Consider the following 20,347-nt stretch of genomic DNA (forward strand, 5'->3'; position numbering starts at 1 on the left):
TAGAGAAAGCTAGAGTGGAGACTTCAGCTAGAACCAGTGAGAGTGTCAGGTCCCCAGCCACCAAATTTATGAAAGATTTGGTTGGTGTATTTGTGGAGGGTTCGGATATCCTCCAATGGATTGAAGCGTTTGAAATGGCTTGTGAGATTCATGATGTGGATAAAAGAGATTGGGCGAAGTGTTTGTTAAGCAGAGTGCCTCAAACCGGGTATGACTGTATTCTGAAGCTGAGTGTGGAAGAAAGGGGACAGTACGAGTGTATGAAGTCTGCTTTGATTGCCAAGTTCGGCAAGACACCTACCCAATACCTTAGAAGGTTCAGGGATTTTAAGAAAAAGGAGAATATGTCTTGGGTTGACTGGGTGAGTGCTGCGCACATGAACATGATGGGGTGGATCGATGGATACAAGGTTAAGACTTTTGTTGAATTGTCCCACCTCTTGTTTTTTGAGCATTTCTCTGAAGCCTGTTCACCAGAGCTGCGTCAGTATGTGGCTGACCAGAACATTTTGGACCCCTTTAAGCTGGCTAGGTTGGCTGACAAGTGGGTCTCCCACCGGGTATCCCCTAAGGACTCCAGTGGGAAGGACAAGGACAAAGAGAAGGGGGCTTCTCAGAAAGCTGAGGAGTCCCCCAAGCAATCACAGTCGGGTAAGCCAAAACCTTCCTCTCCTAAGACCCAAAAATCTAGTGGGGATAAGTCATCTGGGGGTGGGAATAAGAGTAGTGGTCCACCTGCTGCAAAGCAGGCTCCCAGTGGTTCCAATACCGTACCCCGCACTCCTGGCGCTTGTTGGGACTGTGGGGCTCTGGATCACAAAAGGGGTGACCCCAAGTGTAAAGGTAAGACACTTGGAGTACAGGCTGTCAGCCTGACCTACCCTTACCCCGTGTCTGAGGTGGAGGCCACGGTCCTCCCCTCCTCTGCCGGGATCACATTTGGTGCTCCGGTGGAGATTTCCTTAGTGTCCCTTGGGGCCTGGGACCAGTATGCGGAAGTACTGGCGACTATCCCACAGAACACCCGTAGGTTTTTGAGAAGTGTCCTCTTGAATGGCCAGCCTTCTACTGGTTTGAGAGACACTGGGGCAAGCATGACAGTGGTGGACAGGACCCTGCTCAGGCCAGAGGACTATGAAGGTGCTCCTCTGCAAACCACCAGGTTAGCTGGTGGGCCTCCCAAATTATCACCTGTAGCCTTAGTCACACTCATGATTGGCGACAAGACAGCGAAGCTTCCTGTCCTGGTTCAGGACAATGTCCCTGCTAACATTTTGTTAGGGAATGATCTAGTAGAGTTGGGGTTGATCTCGGATGGTCTTCCCATGACTGCTGCTGCAGTCACTAGGTCACAGGTGACACCGGGTCTGGCTGTGGGTCAGGTACCCGAGCCAAAGGCGAGGCCTAAGGCAAGAAGAAGGAAGACCAAGAAGGCCACCTCTGTGGAGGGAGCACCTTCTCTTCCTGCTGTTCCGACAGCACCCATTGGGATCCATGCTCCGGACGGGCTAGGTCCAGTGGAAGACCCAAACTCAACTCCTTTGGGAGAAGAGGCAGAAGACTCTCCTGTGGGAGAGGTTCTCAATCCGGAGGATCATCCCGACCTTCAATGCTTGTTAGCTGAAGGGGGATCCTCCCGGGCGGACTTCTGTAAGGGACAGAGAGAGTGCCACTCTCTCGAGGGACTGAGGAAACAGGCCCTGGCCCAGGCACAAGGAGAGGTGCCTAGGAATTTCCGGATTTATTGGGAGGGTGTGCTCCTTGTTAGTGAGCCCACTAAGCCTGAACCTGGTGCCCGCAAGAGGTTGGTGGTACCCCAGGTTTACAGGCCCTTCCTACTGCAGTTGGCACATGAGGTGCCCTTGGCTGGTCATCTTGGGACCAAGAAGACTAAGCAGAGGCTCTCTGCCCATTTCTACTGGCCACGGATGGGAGTAGAAGTGGAGTCCCACTGCAGGACCTGCCCAACTTGTCAGTTGTCTGGCAATACTGGAGGCAGTGTCATTGCCCCACTGCAGCCGTTGCCAGTGGTTGGCACCCCATTTGAGAGGGTGGGCATCGACATCGTCGGTCCCCTTGACCCTCCCACTTCAGGTGGACATCGGTTCATCCTGGTCTTGGTAGATCATGCCACCAGGTACCCTGAGGCGATACCCCTTCGGACGGTTACGGCCAAGGTGGTTGCCCGGGCTCTCCTGGGCATTTTCACCCGCGTTGGATTCCCCAAGGAGGTTGTCTCTGACAGAGGATCCAACTTCATGTCGAGTTACATGAAAACCATGTGGAAAGAGTGCGGGGTAACCTACAAGTTCTCCACCTCTTACCACCCCCAGACCAATGGTCTGGTTGAGAGATTTAATAAAACTCTCAAGGGCATGCTAGGGGCTTTGGAAGAACCCCTAAGGATGAAATGGGATCTCCTCCTGCCATGCCTGCTGTTTGCTTACAGGGAGGTACCTCAAGAGGGTGTTGGTTTCAGCCCCTTTGAGTTACTCTTTGGACATCCCGTGAGGGGGCCCCTCGCCTTGATCAGGGAAGGCTTGGAAGCCACCCCTCCGGGTCCCGCCAAGCAAGTGGGGGACTATGTGTTAGGCCTCAGACAGAGGATGACACAGATGATGGGTCAGGCAACAGCAAATCTCAAGGCCAGCCAGGAATTGAATAAGTACTGGCATGACCTTAAAGCCTTGCAAGTGGATTGGACTCCAGGACAGGAAATCCTTGTGATGGAGCCTACCAAGCCTAGAGCTTTGGCAGACAAGTGGACTGGACCCTTCAGGATCATCTCCAAGATGGGCGAAGTCAATTATCGGGTTGACATGGGAGCCCCTGGGGTAGCCCCTCAGATATTCCATGTCAACAGGCTCAAGCCTTTCCACCGGCGAGCAGAAGTCTCATGTCTCTTGCTAGCTTCCGGGCAAGAAGAGGATGAGAGTGAGCCCCTTCCTGATTTGCTGCATAGCAACCCTCAGAATGGCTCAGTGGAGGGAGTACATCTCTCTCCAGATTTGACAACAGAGCAACAGAGGGCCTGTAGGGCTTTGCTCCAACAGTATGCCTCTGTTTTCACTGAAGCCAGGCCTTACACCGTGGTGTAAGCATGAAATTGACACTGGTGACAGTGTGCCTGTCAAAAGCAGGTGCTACCGTATGTCAGATACCGTTAAGAACCACATCCAGGCTGAGGTCGCCAAGATGTTGGATCTGGGTGTTATTGAACCCTCAACCAGTCCCTGGTCCAGTCCAGTGGTCCTTGTCCCCAAGACAAGTTCCCAGGCGAGTACCAAGGATTGGAGGTTCTGTGTGGACTACCGAGGAGTTAATGCGGTCACCAAAACTGACGCGCACCATTGCCCCGGGCTGATGAGCTCACGGACACCATCGGTGCTGCCAAGTTTGTGAGCACCTTTGACCTTACCTCAGGCTATTGGCAAACAGCTCTGACGGACCATGCCAAGGAAAAGACGGCCTTCTTAACACCTGAGGGACTCTACCAGTTTAGGGTCATGCCTTTTGGGTTGAAGAATGCCCCTGCCACCTTCCAGAGATTGGTCAACCATGCGCTCAGTGGGCTGGAAGCCTTTTGTGTGGCTTACTTAGACGACATTGCCGTCTACAGTTCCACCTGGGAAGAGCATTTGACACATCTGGATAAGGTGTTGCAGGCCTTGAAAAGGGCTAACCTCACTATCAAAGCCACCAAGTGCCAGATAGCTCAGGGGAAAGTTACCTATCTTGGTCATGAGGTAGGAGGGGGTCAAATCCAACCTCTCTCCAGTAAAGTACAGGATGTACAGAACTGGGAGAATCCCACTACTCAAACCCAGGTGAGAGCCTTTTTGGGCCTCACTGGGTACTATCGCAATTTCATGGCAGACTATGGGACCATAGCTGCCCCCCTGACAGCTCTAACGTCACCCAAACAGCCTAGGAAGGTTAATTGGACCGAAGACTGTCAGAGGGCCTTTGATGGCTTGAAAGAAAGTCTGTGTAGGGCACCTGTGTTGAGTGCGCCTGACTACAGCTGACCCTTTATCGTCCAGACGGATGCCTGCGACACCGGAATTGGAGCTGTCTTGTCCCAGTTAGATGACAAAGGGAGAGAACACCCTATCATATTCATCAGTAGACAACTCAAGGGTAGAGAACTTAGGTGGGCTACTGTTGAAAAGGAGTGTTTTAGCATAGTTTGGAGCCTTAGGCGTTTTAGGCCCTACCTTACGGGGTCTACCTTCAAGGTCCAAACAGATCATAAGCCCCTGAAGTGGCTTATGCAGATGAAGGGTGAGAACCCGAAATTGCTCAGGTGGTCCATTAGCCTGCAAGGGCTAGACTTCACCATAGAGCACAGATCAGGGAAGAGTCACGATAATGCAGATGGCCTTTCCAGAAGGTATGTTGACCGTCTGGATGAGGGTGTCTATCCCGTGGGAGATTAGACACCCTCCACCTCAGTCTGGGGGGGGCGACTGTGATGCTGGAAATGCATCTGAGGGACAGGGCCTCTGAATCCTTGTCCTCTTTCGTTTTTACCGTGTGTTCTGTCACGTTTTCTGCCCCGGAGTCCATGTGGGACTCCTGGCAGTGCAGCTCTCTCTTTTGGTTTGGTGAACAGACCCATGGGATACCCTTATGGCACCCATGGGTAGGGGTACAACCCTGTGCCCCTAGTGTATGTTTTTGGGCACCTGTGGGTGGCCCCAGAGCAGGGTATGGGCTGGTGGCAGCTCCGTGCTGAGTTTGACAGGTGCTCCGGGTGTCCTCCATTTTGGGATACCCAGGCCCTGCCATTGGGATCAGTTGATTCCTAATAGAAAACAAGATGGCCCCTGTGGCCTCTTGCTTTCTATTGCCTGTTATCTTGTTTTCCCAAAGTCCTGGGAAGCCCTGTCTCTGTCCCTTCCCCCTGAATGGCTGTTGGGTGGAAGTTCCATGTATGGTATTGTTGTGAAGGCCCAGCTAGACTGGCTGGAGCCTTCTCAGTGACTGTATGTTATGGGTACCTCCTGTGGGTGGGACCTGGGTGAATGGAATGTGTGACCAATATACACTCCTTGTTGTGGTTGTCTGGTTTCTGGCATGAGAGACAAAGACTGAGACAGCCCTGCCCGAAACTGGCCTGAATGCAGTGTGTAGTGTTGAATGGCTGGGTACTTGTCCCAATCCACATTCCCTGTTGTGAGTGTCTGGAAGGGAGGAGTGTGGCCTGAATGCACTGTGTGCCTGATTGGCTGACTGACTGCATGAATGCCCTGCAGTATGATTGGCTGCTGAGTGTGTGCCAGCAGCGTGGATGAGAGAGAGGATAGTATATCTGGGGACCTCTCACCACTGGAAAAGTGTTCAGAAGGGACCTTTGGTTGAGAAGCGACCATTGTGCTCCTAAAGCAGCCAGGGAGCTGAGTCTCCACTCTACGAGTAACTGGAACTGCTGATCCTCGGCGTCCAGCTAGAAGAAGAAGACTTGCTGTGGCATTTGCTTCGACCGATCCGAAGGCTGACGAATTCGTCGAGGGCTGACCCGAGAGAGGACCTGGTAAGGCGCCCTCTTCCCGTGCTCCGAGGGACCATCGAGCACCGCTCCATCTTCGCCGAAGCGCCCTGGAAGACAGACCCTCGAAAGGCTGTCGACCCGAGACGGGACCGCTGAGGAGATCGAGGTGAAGCACACGGACATCAACGCCATCGAAGTCCATTGCCGTCGACCAGGGTTCGCAGGTTTGTGTAACCGCTGGAGGCCCGTCGAAGTTGTGTTGCCCAGCCGTGGGAACCACTTGACTCTGTGCCGCCGACGACTGGAGCCGTCCGCTCCTTTGCTTAAGAACATTCAATCGAAGGACTCTCTCGAGCGCATCGTCGACCGCTTATCCTGCCGGGGAAAGTCGAGGACGACCAACGCGCCGAGGAGAAACCTGCCGGTGGGTTTCCCGCCACCCGACGACCTCAAAGACTCGGACGAGTCGACGCCCTTGCTGGGCCTCCGTCTCTACAATCTTTGCGGTCCAGAACTATTGTCATCGAGGTGCCCCGCACACCTCTGCCTTGCAGGACGCCGACGTTCCGACGCCGACGAGCACCGCTTGGACGAAGCTGCCGCCGCATCGACATCATTCTACCTCGTTTGTCGACGGACGTTCGACGCCCCGTGCCTCCCGCTTGCAAGGGAAGGCATTCAAGAAGGGCCGTCGATTCCCCGTCGCCGAACAGCGAGTTCCTCGACGTTTGCCGACGTCTCTTCAAGGAGTTCGACTCCACCAGGTACATTGGGGGTGTAAAAACATTATAGGAGAGAATAAGACTTGCCGAGCAGTATATGGACTGGGCGTGTGCTATATCTTGTTTTACAGGTTGCCCAGGTGGGGGGATCTCCACACAGAACTGTGCCTAGTGGTAGGGGCCAGTATTCTGCCTACTGCTCAACCATCTTGTTTTCTCTCCTCTCTCTATTGCTGGTTTCACTCTATTGGTCTGTGTGACATTGTACAGTATTGTTCATGCACTTCAATGAGATCTAGGGTGGTACCACTTTAGGATTGTAAATATTTGCCATTGTAGATTTTGCCGGAGTACGAAGTGAGTTACTATGATAAATGTACATAACCTTAACTATTGATTATATAAAGACTGTGTTCTAACCAATACAGAGTGTGGATATTCCTTTGTGTGGGCTTGGGGAATACACTGTACTTAGGAACCAGCCTGCATCACCTCCTGAGAAGCTAGGCCTTGATTGCTCGACCATTGCTACCGAATATAGAATCTTGGCTGGGGTCTCCTGTGTCTCTCCTCCACCATATAGGGAGCGGAAGTACAGACACCCCCCACCGGTCGTTGAGGCCCGTCTCTCACAAACACCAAAACAAATTAGATCATTATGTTAGAATACGCCATCAGGTATCTAACTGCTTCAGAAATCTGCAACAAAAATATGGATGTTTACTCTAAAGCAGAGATTACCAGCAAATCTTACAAATGCTTTTTAATCTTCTTAAAACAAAAATTTAATAACTAATCTGTACCTCAACATTATAAAAAAATTCAATGAAAAAACTATAAACTGTTAGAATACGCCAATAGGTATCTAACTAGCCCAAGATTGTATAACAACTAAAAATAAAACAAAATAGACAGTTACAATACGCCATCAGGTATGTAACTGCTTCAGAAATCTGCAACAATCCAACAGATAGAACATTAACCAGAAACAAGAAGTAAACACTGAAAGGAAACAAACAAATAGACTGTAGCAAAACAAAAAAGGTTTTTTTTTTATCTGACAAGGATTTATTTTTTCCCACAGACCCAATGATTTCAAAAACAAACACAGAAACTGAGCAAAATGCACAGTACACTGGTTTGTAAACCAAATATGAGGGTCCAAAAAAAAAGCTGAAATATCTATTATGAAATGTAATAAGTCTTTTTAGAATACATAAACTAACATGCTCTTTTCTTTTATCACAGAACTTGAAAAAGAATACTTCCTCCTGGTACCAAACTCATGTAAAAAATGTATCGAATGTCAACAAATCATGAAGTAAGTATAATTGAAACCATTTGAAAGATAATCAAATCTACAGGTATGATCTATGGCTGTGATATGGTGCAGTGGTTGTGGTCAGGACCTAGAGTATTGAGTATACAGCCTACAGCCTACAGCCTTCACCCATGCACCCTGCCACAACCACCACAACATATCACACCCATAGTAGCTTATAACTTCAGTACTTATAACTTCGGTCTTCGGTACAGTCTGGCCACAACTCCAAAACATATCACACCCATACATCACAACCATGTTTGATTCTATGGGTGTGATCTATGGGTGTGATATGCTGCGGTGGTTGCTGCCAAAGTCTAGAGACTTGGGTGCATGGCCTTCGACCATGCACCCAAGACTCTAGGCCCTGGCAGCAACCACCGCAGCATATCACACCCATAGATCACACCCATAGAATCAAACATTTTTAACTATGATCACACCCATAGAATCAAACATTTTTAACTAGGCCTCATGGCATTTTTAATGTCCACGGACACCTTGGGTGTCCTTAGAACAGTTTCTACTGTCCTGCGAATAATACAGACAATTATAGTGTCCTCAGGACACCTCCATTTTCATTTATTTGCGGACATCCCGAACACCAGGTGTGTTCTTAGAACAATTTCAACTTGTCTGCGAACAGTACGGACAGATATAGTGTCCTCAGGACACCCCCATTTTGATTAATGGCGGACATCCCGAACACCAGGTCTGTTCTTAGAACAGTTTCAACTTTCCTGCGCACAGTACCGACAGGTATAGTGTCCTCAGAACACCTCCATTTTCATTTATTTGCAGACATCCCAGACACCGGGTGTGTTCTTAGAACAGTTTCAACTTGCCTGCGAACAATACGGACAGGTATACTTTCCTTAGGACACCCTCATTTTCATTTATTTTTGGACATCCCAGACACGGCGCGTGTTCTTAGAACACTTTCAACTTGCCTGCGAACAGTACGGACAGGTATAGTGTCCTTAGGACATTCCCATATGGAACGATTACGGACACCAAGGACAGCGCTACTGTCCACAGACACAACAAACACAACAGCGGTGCCTACCACCTAAATAGATACAATATTCAAACCATCTCCTACCGCCCCACCATCCCCAAACAGTCTTACAGACCGACACACTTTCCAAAATTGTATTTCCCCACCATTTGAAACCACGCTGTCCCCGGACGTCCGCGGTTACAAGATGGTGGCTGTTTCCAAAAATCTAACGCACTTCATGCTCTTCACCATCCAATCAGCGAACACGTAACATGGGAAGTGTGTCCATGGACCGGAAATAGATATCACTGATTTTTGGTGACCTACTTTTTGGTCATTTTTTAAAAAACTACTGGATGGATTTTCACCAAATTTACAAAAGCATGCTTTCGAGACCAAGCTGCTGCTCCTGGTTCAAATTAGGTGAAAATCCGTCCAGCGGTTTGGACTGTAGGCGTGAGCAAAGTTTTTTCCCCATTCAATCTATGGGAAAAAAAGACATTTGGGACCCCCCCTATAACTTTGCCCCCCCCGGACCAAACCTCACCAAACTGTGCAGAAACATTCAGAGTGGGCCATATACTGTGTTTGCAGAGTTTGGTGTGGATTCGTCCAGGGAGAGCGAAGTTATAAGCCGCCCAAAAAGTGCTCTTCCTATGGAAACAGCCACTTAACCATAACTACACGGCCACTACCGTGGGCCGTGTAATATATATATATATATATATATATATATATATTACATGGACACTACTAGTTATGGTTAAGTTGGTGTTTCCATAGGTAGGAAGAGCATTTTTTGGGTGGCTTATTACTTCGCTCCCTCTGGACGAATCCTCACCAAACTTTGCAAAAAAAGTATATGGCCCACTCTGAATTTATTTGCAAAGTTTGGAGAGTTTTGGTCGGGGGGGGGCAAAGTTATAGGGGGGTCCCAAAACGTTTGTTTTTTCCCATAGACATAATGGGAAAAAACTTTGCACACGCCTACAGCCCAAACCGCTGGACGGATTTACACCAAATTTGTGGCAGGAGCAGGGGCTTGGTCCTGAAAGCGTGCTTTTCCAAATTTGGTGTAAATCCGTCTAGTAGTTTTTTTTAAAATGACCAAAATGTAAGGCAAAAAATGAGTGATATCTCTGTTCGCTTCGCGGACGGACTTCCCTGTTTGCTCCGCGGACAGTGCCCTGATTGGCCAAGCGGCTTGCGCGATTTCCGCGGACACCCGACGTGTTCGCTGATTGGACGGTGTGGTGCGTGAAGCGCGTCAGATTTTCTGTGGCGCTCGCCATCTTGCATTCGCGGACGACCGCAGACAGCGCGGTGAAACTTGGATTAAAAATTGTATTTAGTGGAGTGTGTTGGTATGTAAGAGTAATTGGGGAGGGTGGGGGAGTATGAGATAGGTTCAATGTTTTGTTTTTTTTATATGCTAGACGCTTTTGTTGTGTTCGATTTGTCTGCGGACAACACAGCTGTTCTGAAATGTTCTATATAAACTAAATGGTGGGATGTTCTGAGGACAGAGTATGAGTCAATTTTGTTCACAAGCAAGCTAAAATTGAGCTAAGAATACTCGCGGTGTTCTCAGGGTGTCCTGAGGACGCTGTCCGTATTGTACTGTGGCAAGTTGAATGTGTTCTAAGAACACTCGCTGTGTCCTGAAATGCTCTGATTACTTACCGGTAATCTTCATTACTCCTAGTCCTACTCTTCCTCGTCACAGTACTGACGACCCTCCTCACCCTCCCTGCGGGAAAGGTCCCATGCTCCGGCTTGGTAATATGAAACTGAGTGATGCGGATGTGGGGTAGGAGTTATAGGAATTTAAAGAAATAGAATAAGGTCCTGTGCTGGAGGCAGTGGCCTCATGAAGTAAGTACTGGGACGAGGAAGAGTGGACGTGGAGGTAATGTTTGCAATTAAACAAAATAGGGGTGTTCTGAGAACGCTGTTCTTATTATTCGTTGTCAGGTTGAAAGTGTTATAAGAACCCTCCTTATGTCCGTTGACATTACAATTTCCTATGGCCCTTACCCAACTTTTTGTCCACTAAACAAACGATAAATCAGGCTGCTGTGCGTCGACATTATGTGATAATCCTATCACTTGCCCCATCGACCTGGCTGACCTGCTTTTGCGACACTAAATCATATCTCCCGCCCCTAAGCCTGACATTATCAAAGCATTCATATTCCCCGTCTCTCTCCGTGACGGTACAGGGTGCGTAGCCAAATGCGCCCAGTCGTCTCCAGTCCTACGCGACTTTAAACAGAACCCGGAAAACAACACAGATCATCTCACAACACAGCGCGCAACAATTCGGAATATGAAACTGTGATTTAAAAGCAAACAGCAAGATTGTACATTTCGTAAAGTACTTTTATTTGACATCAAATGTTTAGAGAATATTCAGTGATTTGCATTTGTCTTTGCTGTCGATCCGCAAAAGTTCATCTTGAGTCACGCGCTGTTCCTTTGCGGTTCCTATGGGACTTTACACAGAACCCGGAAAACAACACAGATCATCTCACAACACAGCGCGCCACAATTCGGAATATGAAACTGTGATTTAAAAGCAAACAGCAAGATTGTACATTTCGTAAAGTAGTTTTATTTGACATCAAATGTTTAGAGAATATTCAGCGATTTGCATTTGTCTTTGCTGTCGATCCGCAAAAGTTCATCTTGAGTCACGCGCTGTTCCTTTGCGGTACACAGGGTGTTGGTTCATGATAAAATAAGCACTATGGTGGCACTGATAATCGGAAGGATGTTCCAACAACAAGGCATTAGACCACCATAATGTTTGGTATGTTGCTTCTAGCCGCTAGTACCGCGTAAGGGCATATTGGTCCTTGGCGATTGTCCCATAAAATGGTGAGGGTCATGAAGTTGTTTAGAAGTAGCTGCACCTGGCAGTTAAAAAATCCAAAAAATCGTGGCATTCACAGTACGGGAGGACATACCGGTTTTAAAAAACATAAATTAGTCTCACCAGCCGATCTTCATTAAAAATATTCATTTTATTTATTAGGGCGTGAAACTATTTGCTAGCGAGGATAGTGCAACGGAGTATGTTAACTTATTCCCACTAACCCACCCTCTATCCTCTGCCTTTTTCAGAGACCTCTAAGCGACAGGGGACCAATTCGGCGGTGATAGTGCGCGGTAGAAAACACTATGCCACATTGAAGGAACAAGTACAACTTAACCGGACTTTAATGCCACGCTATTGTTATTATATTCCGGTATAAAATAATCTAAAGGGTTACTTACATTATATTGGCATTTTCCATTGTCTAACCGTAGTGCATTCCCAAAATACGACTCCGTCTGTGCCAACGATGTTTCTCATCGTGATATAATATATAAAAGTGGTTTTGTTTCAGAAATGTCATCCTTATCGTGTCTTACGTTTTTGCAACACTCCTTCAAAAGAAGTCTTTTGGTCAGCATTATAAGAATCCCTTGTACAGAGTTTTTATGAAAAGTAAATGCACATGTGATGTCATCAGTGATGTCATCAATGACATTTGTGATGTCATCTTTGATGTCCTGGGTGTTAGTGTTAGCAGTGCACGGTGGCGCGAGTTATGGTTGCTTATCTTACCATAACTGGAGAATTTCAAGGGTTTTTCGGTTTTACTTTGAACCATAACGTCCCTTTAACAAAGTTTTTTTACTGAATGTCATAGGTTTTTAGTAGCAAAACTTAACTATAACGTCCCTTTAACAAAGTTTTTTTACTGAATTTCATAGGTTTTTAGTAGCACAACTTAACCATAATATCCCTGACTTTAAATACATACTGAACCCCTAGTTAGTGATTTCGATGTACGCGGACTACCGCCATGTCCGTGGACATATCGAAAATCTGAGCGTGGTGAATGTAAATTTAAATGGTGTGCCCCATTTCCCCTTTGAGGTTGGCTCTGAAAAGAGACATTTTTTTTGTTTTATATATATATATATATATATATATATATATATATATATATATATATTCTGTTTATTGTTTGGTGCAGCCCCTACCTAGAGGGTCTCAAACTGCCTTATCAGGTCCAAAGGGTTCAAGAGGTGGGAGAACGGATTTGGAAGATAAGAACAGACCGGCGATGGCAGGGGAGGTGCTAAGGCTGGATGAGGTGTGGGGAAACAGGTATGTTTTTAGGCTTTTTTCAGAAAGTGCTGAGCATGGATGCTGTATGTTTACAGTGGGAGTGTTATTGGGGATCCATTTTGGGGCGAGTTGGGTAGTTGTAGTCTGCCTTTTTGTTCCTTCACCACATTATTGTCCTAGTAAGAGTCGGTGCTTCACATCAATACAGTTTTAGAATTGGCCATAGTAAGGGGGTGAAAATGTTGGCATCGTTGATGCCAATCTATCACCCCTTTACCCATATAATGCATGAAAGGGCCAGAGTTGATGACCCTTTTGTACATTGAAAAATGTTCTGGGTAAGTAGAGGGTAACACATGAAAAAGAACCAGTAAATGCCAAGTCACCAATAGCACACTACACAGGAGCGCTTTATACCATTTTCAAGAGCCTTCAGCCACAACCTGTACTTGCCAGTAATGGTCACTGTAAATCCCTTGCATTGGGCTGTAACCAAAACCTATCCTTGCCAGTAATGGTCAGTGTAATTCCCTAACATGAGGCTGTGACCAAAACCTATCCTTGCAAGTAATGGACACTGTAAATCCCTTCCATCGGGCTGCAACCACAACCTATCCTTGCCAGTAATGGTCACTGTAAATCCCTTGTATTCTGCTGTAACTGCAAACTTTCTATGCCAGTAATGGACACTGCAAATCCCTTGTTTTGGACTGTGACCAGTACCTATCCTTGCCAATAATAGACACTGTAGATCCCTTGCATTGGGCTGTTACCACAACCTATCCTTGCCAGTAATGGACAATGTAAATCCCTTGCATCAGGCTGTGACCACAACCTTTCCTTGCCAGTAATGGTCACTGTAAATCCCTTTATTTGACCTCTGACTGCAACCTATCCTTGCCAGTAACGGTCACTGTAAATCCCTTGCATTTGGCTGTGACTGCTACCTATCCTTGTCAGTAATGGTCACTCTACATCCATTGCATTGGGCTGTGACCGCTATCTATCCTTGCCAGTAATGGTCACTCATATATGTTTATATAAAGGAGATAGAAATGAAAAATGTACTCAATGACTTGACCGTGCACCAGAGGATCCCAGATTACCCGGCACACTAAGTCCGCAAAAATAGACTGTATGCTACAATGTATCAAATACAATATATAAATTTATTCAGAACAAAGTAAGTTCAAGTAAAAACATAATTCGACCCAAAAACATCAAAACACAGTGGAACAAAAAACCTAATACCTAGACATATTGTCTGAACAAACTCCTAACACTTATCAACACAATAGACACTCTGCTAAAACATTAAACATTCTACATGTGTTATAAAAATTCCCGACATGTTTCTGTTCTTCCGACACATCAACTGGGTGAACATTCTTCATGGGAAAACTTCTGTAAAAAAATGTTGTAGACTGCTTCAACACTGTGTACAAAGGGTCATTTTTTCACCTCACATAAATGGATGTACCTAAAATGCAAAAGAGAAAGGCGGGATCTTAAGGCACCGGTCAAAGAGGTACTAGATGTATAAACCCACACTGCAGTTTAAATTCTTGGAGCGTGGGGGCAAGAACGAAGACCAAACTAGTCAAGCCAACCTCACACAAGTTCTGCAAATGAACTATTGGAATGACCTTCACTGTGTAATTTCTTCAACGGTGAGCTGAAAATTTAGACTACACCATATGCACCAATTAACAGATGCATCTACTGCTGTCACACGCGCAATAAGTCACCCCAATATTCCGTGAAGGACACTGCAGCGACAAAAAAGCATACACCCAAACATTAGTATGGGTGATGACTAGCTTATAATTGAAATGAAAAGCCAAAAAGAACGGGTCTCGTTTCCATTAATTACCTTCATTCCAGGCCAGATCCAAAAAGATTGTAACAGGGATTAGCAAGAAATCCACAATTCAATTTGTGAATTGTGTAGATCACAGAATTGGTGGAGTTGAAACAATTGTTTGGCACTTATTCTGTTTCCAACTGTATGTCATTAATACATTTCTTGCAAGGGCCTGTGACCACAGCCTATCCTTGCCAGTAATGGTCAGTGTAAACCCCTTGTTTGAGCCTGAGACTACAACCTACCTAGGCCAGTAATAGTCACTGTAAATCGTTTGAATGCGCCTGTGGCCACAATCGATCCATGACAGTAATGGTCACCATATATCACTTGCATCAAACTGTGGCCACAATCTCCCTTTGGCAGTAACAGTCATAGTGAGTCACATGCATAAAGCTGTAACACAGTCTTTCTTTGGCAGTAACCATCGTAGTAAATCACATGCACAAAGCAGTGCCAGAATCTTTCTATGCTAGTAATGGTCTCTGTAAATCACTTGCATGAGCCTGAGGCCACACCATCTCTATGCCAGTAATGGTCTCTGTAAATCACTTGCATGATCCTGAGGCCACAACATCTCTATGCGAGTAATGGTTGATGTAAATTGCTTGCATGAGCCTGAGGCCACATCTCTATGCCAGTAATGGTTGATGTAAATCACTTGCATGAGCCTGATGTCATAACCTCTCTATGCCACTAATGGTCACTATAAATCACATGCTGTGCGTGAGGCCACAACCTACCAATGCCAGTAAAGGTCACTATAAATCACATTCATGTGTCTGAGTGAAAACAGAACAGAAATCTGCATTGTTCTTCCCCAACATACAAACATATACACGCTTTAGATACATACATATTCACTCTCATGACTAGACACCCACACACTATGATACACTTTAGCACACACATAAACACGTGCACAGCTACAAACCCGCTCAACTAGTCTTACACACCCACACAAACACTGCACACGTTACAGTCAAACATACATTGAAGCATAGATGACACAAACTCATTTATTGTAGATCTTCTCTGCTATTAATATTCTCGCTATAGGCAAAGACACAGGGCACTACAACAGCACTGAGTGGGAGGGAATCCAAGCACATAAGGACACATGGGGCACACAGGTGCTGCTCTGGAGAGCAATGTGGTTGCTAAACAACCTAGCGACAAGCACGCCATGCTGCACACACTGGCAGGTACGCCGTTCTGTTTTTAGAAAACTAAATATGGAAAGAAATGGGCTGGCGCTCAGACTGCCAGCCTTTGAGAGGGCAAGGCAGGGAGAACCTGGCACAGAGGTCTGGAACCTCAGACCACCCAAGTTCCAGAAGTGCCATCTAGTACATTGTCTAGGTGTGTACGGTTGAATGGATGATCATGACGGTACACTTCCTGGGCGTGCGGTGGGGAAGCAGGGAAGCAATTCCCATTCTTCTGGGGGTTGAGGTGCTGAGGAAATGCTTCTGAACAGTTCCTTAAGATGGCCGCTGCTAGTGGTGCTGCACGACCTCCAATCTCTTCTTGATGCTCAGCTGGATCCAGGGCGGAACATCACTGAGGGATCCCCATATGGATGACAACCAAGGGTATGCTTTGGGGCAAGAGCTCCTTTCTGCGCTCTCGGTCTCCTGGGCGTCATGGACCCATTGCCCCCTTGGCGCTCTCATGGGGCAGAGGCTTTGTGGTTGTCGGATGTTGTGGGAGTAGACATGTTCCTGCCCACTACTTTCTCAGCTTAACTGGGCTTCAAAGCTCCAGGGACACGTGGGCTCCCACTTGACCTTCCATTCAAAGGCGTGCATCAGAGAAGCCTTACTTTCCTGTGCTCTTGGTCTCCCTAAATTCATAGATCCACTGTCTCCATAGTGGGGGCCTGGGAAAGGGGCACTGTGGCTGAACTGGATGGCGAGGAAGCACGGTGTCTTCCTGGGGGGCAGTGGGTGCTTAAAATTGCAGTTCCGGTTGACGGCATCACTAGTAGTGTAATTAAGATATACCTGTAAGGTCCAGGCTGGAGACAGTCAAAGCTACCAGGAGGGTAGTGTATTCTTCAGTATTGTTAGTTATAGATCAGAGAGCAGATAGCATGGGGAGAACCCCCCACCGGCCCCCATTCATCAGTCTACCAGGAGCCACAGAGAACAGCCACACAGCTCCACCTCTGTCACTCAAGTCACAATGCACTCCTCTTTTCCCAGTAGTGAGTCAGGAGTAAGCCAGTATTACACCTTTGATTTTCAGAAACTCTCCCCAGAAGTATTTTAAGAGGTGTAAGGTAGCGTAGCTTCTTTGTGAATGTTTAACGAAGAGATGTTAGTCAACACTAACTCTTGGAAATGAACAGGTACCCCTAATTACTTCCGTCAAATTGTTACCTCTGCGCTCCATGTGGTGGATGACATCAAGGTGTTCCGCTGAGTGGATCATGTCTATAATAAGCGCTGTGTGTACATATTTGCTCCCATTTGTCTCCCCGGAACGCTAACCCTTGGAGAACCTGACAGTGCAGTGTCAGCAGGAGATTGGCTGCTGACTCTTCTGCAACGTCAGGTCTTTGGGGAGAGGGTGAGGTCATGGACAGAAGTGTCTCCACGCTAGCAGCCTGAGAGTGGATGGAAAAAACAAAAGACTGAATCCCTCAGGGGGGGGGGCTTAATCAACAGCAGTGGACCGCCTTCCACACGTCAGCTCACCCAGCACAAAAGCCATCGGCGTGACAGAGCACGCTCCGGGCGAGAACGCCCAGGTAGGTCTTTGAAAGTGGTCCAGGGGAGAATTAGGAAGTACGATTAGACGCGGTAATCCCCCTCTTTCTTCCCTCTATTCGCCCCGCGCGCTCACAGCCTGAGAAAGTTACCTGTACTCTGTGCAGCCCGTCACGTGGCCACATACGCATGTTGCAACTCGGTACTCTGCCTGAACTGCGGAAGATCCGAGTGCACAGGCAGGCAGCAATTACCTAATGATGGAAGACATACTTCTGACGAGATAACCAACCGTTTGGGACATCTGTTTATGTAACGGAGTCTCGACTCTGCGCAAGGTGGCATTTGATGTTTTTTTTGTTTTTATGTTCATGACGGTTCCGGATATTGAGTGCCATCCAGTCGAATCTGGAAAGAGTGCAGGTCCGCTCTCCACATGTGGGTTACATGATTATTTGACATTTGCCAGAAGTGTGTTCTTTTCGCAGGTGTTTTAAGGGCAGTGGAGTAAAATGCAGCATAATACCGTTCACCGCCGTATTACCGCTCCACCGAACTACAAGTTTTGGAGGGAAAGCCTCCAGCAAGAAGCTTGGACAATTCGGTGGTTTTACCACTGCCGTAATCACTGCCATCGGTAATACTGCCGAAAATCCCTCATGGAGTCCTGTGGACTCCAATTAATGGGGCTAACACCACCTACCACCAGACCAAGTGGCAGTAATACCACCAGACCAAGTGGCAGTAATGGTAATGGTAATACAGTTTGGCCGTTCATCTTAACGTCTTGCAATAGTCGTCGCATCTATGAGCAGGTGGACTTGCTCTCTCTCTGTCCCCAAGCCTCTTGGATGACGAGCGCTTTCCATTAGGGCGCCTATGAGCTGAAAATCGGTAAGAAATACCCGCTGAGCCAGCCCTTAATTTTGGGGAATGTGCAACCACTCATTCAGTTGTGTTAGTGTCAGTTCATTGATCACAGCTGAATCCAGGGGCCCTGAGCATATGGCTCACCCCGAGGGTCTACCTCAAGGCGTTGTTCAGATTAAGATTTTGGACCGTCCCCCTACACAATGGGGCATTACATTCATGACCATGGCTGGCACTCACATCAAGCAGCCAAGGGGAGCCAGCAGCTGGTGAGCAGGACATTCTTTCAATACATACTGTGTGCAGTGGTGGGCAGCAGCCTTACATGCCCCTCCAACTCAACAAGATGGACAGCGTGGCTCAACGTCGAGAAGGAAGAAGGATATTACGGAACAGACTGGTGTGGGGTAGTGGTAAACAATGCCGTCCCTACAGAGGAAGGCTTCAAGCAAGAGCCACCACAAAGAGCCAGCCTAAATGCAAACAATAGAGAAACACTGTCATGATGAGTCTGTTTCATGCTTGTGTGTTAAAGGCGGTTCTGCTCAGAGGAGTTCCCAACATGTGGCCATGTTCCCCCTTGCTTTATCCCGAATGAATGTATACATGAATGACTGAGAATGACGTATATCACAAATGGCATTATGCAAGAGCCCCAGCATATATCCAAGGTGTGTGTGTTTCCAGAGTGCCGATGGTTCCTGTGAGACATAAGAGATGCTTTACAAGTGATGCTGGCCCATTTTAGATGTCCTCCTTTGGGCCCTGCCTAGTGGGACTCATGAGATATAGTTTCAAAGCATTACAAACATATAATCATCCACATGGAACTCGAAGGTCTCAAAGGGCATTAGGGTGGGACATGGGTCACTCCTTAAATAGGCTTTCTGACAGCGCAGTGTTGGCTATTAGATGTCTCCTTTGCCCAGCTTAGTCCAAGAGCATTTATATGACCAAAGGACTAGACTTGTTGACCATCCTTTTATGTTACGTTTCTCTCCAAGGTAGCCCCGTGATAAGATGTGTGGAAACATTCTTATTTCGTTCCACCATGTATGGAACAAATGCTTTTGTGCTGAGTGTATCACCACACCCCACCAGGCTGCATACTACCCCTAATATGTGAAGCTTATCATGATGTGTACATGCTCCCCACCTGACGTTCACACCTTACCTTACCTTACTGCAGGAGTGTAACCTTCTATGTCTAAGCGACGGAGAGTTGTTGAATTCTGAGTGAATGCTTACATAGGTGACTGGGATTTAATGGTGTCACTAGTGGGAAGATACATGGTATCCAGAGCATGTAAAACTTACATGATTTCTGAGTGTCAGTTGATCCTACGATTCCAGTTTATCCTTGATCGTAATGATGAAACCTAATTCACTGCCATGTATTTATGGACGATCCTGACAATATATTACAACCTAATTCCTACATCTTCTCACTCCAATCTGTTCAATTGCGCCCTCCATTTGAATGTAACCCCCCGCCCCCTCTTAAGTGCTTCTTTTGAATAATCTAAATAATACTGGTCTAATCAACTTTTATTGATGTAACCAAAGGTTTTGGCACCAATTAACCATGGCTTTCTCCAGGAGTTTGACTTACTCCAGGAAAAAAATAGAAACTAGTACATCAGTTCACAAAAGGACTCACAACAAATACACAAAATAATTCCTAAATAACTTAGGCATTTAAAGCTTATTAACAAATCTCCAGTGTGAGGTGCCACAAGACAATGGGTGTTAAAGGGGGAGAAAAGGTAACAGTAATGGTCCTACTAGGCCTTGCAACATTTGGATCGTGCAAGTGCAATAAACAGGAAGTGCAGTGCAGGAAGAGGGAGGGAAAGGTAAGTGCAAGTGGGAGGGGGCCAAGGGGCTGGTCAAGTGCTAAGGGAGGTCCAGAAGGGCAAGTGCTCATGCAGGGGGATACGGTCCACGAGTGCGAGGGAGGGGAGGAGGACCAGACTGAGTAGGCTAGTGGGGGAAGGTTACCCGAGGGCAAGTGCGGGTAATGGGTAAGGGGAGACTGGTTGAAGGAGACCCTGTCCCCAGTAAGGCTCATGAGTGAACAGGCCACTAGAAATAGAGGCAGGTGGGACTAGCAAGGAAGGGGGCGATGGAAGGGGGAGGAGAAAAGGAACGTTTTGAGAAGCTTGTGTAATTTAAGGAGATCCGTCTCAATAAGGAAAAGGGAAGGAAGGCCATTCCAGAGGGAGACTTCTGCCGA

Source organism: Ambystoma mexicanum, chromosome 12 (assembly GCF_040938575.1).
Source record: "Ambystoma mexicanum isolate Mex_15411 chromosome 12, UKY_AmexF1_1, whole genome shotgun sequence".
Lineage (NCBI taxonomy): Eukaryota > Metazoa > Chordata > Amphibia > Caudata > Ambystomatidae > Ambystoma > Ambystoma mexicanum.